The sequence below is a fragment of the Trachymyrmex cornetzi genome, unplaced genomic scaffold, assembly GCF_001594075.2.
Source record: "Trachymyrmex cornetzi isolate Tcor2-1 unplaced genomic scaffold, Tcor1.1 scaffold886, whole genome shotgun sequence".
Classification (NCBI taxonomy): Eukaryota; Metazoa; Arthropoda; class Insecta; order Hymenoptera; family Formicidae; genus Trachymyrmex; species Trachymyrmex cornetzi.
The window spans coordinates 53175-53909 of record NW_017300230.1 but is presented as its reverse complement, the minus strand read 5'-3'; positions in this window follow the sequence as shown (position 1 = coordinate 53909).

Sequence of the window (735 nt, the reverse complement as noted above, 5' to 3'; positions counted from 1 at the left end):
CCGTATTCTCCAGACGTTGCTCCCTCTGACTATCACTTGTTTCGATCAATGGCACACGGCCTGGCTGATCAGCCCTTCCCGTCTTATAAAGAAGTAAAAAATTGGATCGATTCGTGGATCGCCTCAAAAGATTACCAGTTTTTTCGTGGGATTCGTACGCTGCCCTAAAGATGAGAGAAAGTAGTGGCCGGCGATGGACAATACTTTGAATCATAAATGTATAACCAGTTTTTTACAATAAGCCTCGAATTTCGGAAAAAAAACGGCAGAAGCAAAGTTGTACACCTAATATAAATATACATAAACACGCATAAATATTCATAAACAAGTACAATTATATATGAAATATGTCCATACATGTTCATACATCCTTTTTCTTTTGTAAAATTACTTTTTAGTGTAATATAAATAATAATAGTAACGTGAAAACTTTAAAAATAATTAACAAGGTAATTTTCGCACTATTTGTTTCAGAAAAAACCAAATTTGAAGAAATGTAAAAAATTATTTATGTGTAATTATATATAAAATTATGCATAATTATGTATGAGCAATTTTTTTACGTTTTTCCAAACTTGTTTTTTTCTAAAACAAACAATGCGAAAATTATCCCTTTAATTATTTTTTCTTTTCATTACTATTATTATTTCTATTACACTAAAAAGTATAATTTTACAAAAGCAAGAAGGTAAGAACATGTATGGATGTATTTCATATCTGGAGACACTGGTAGTG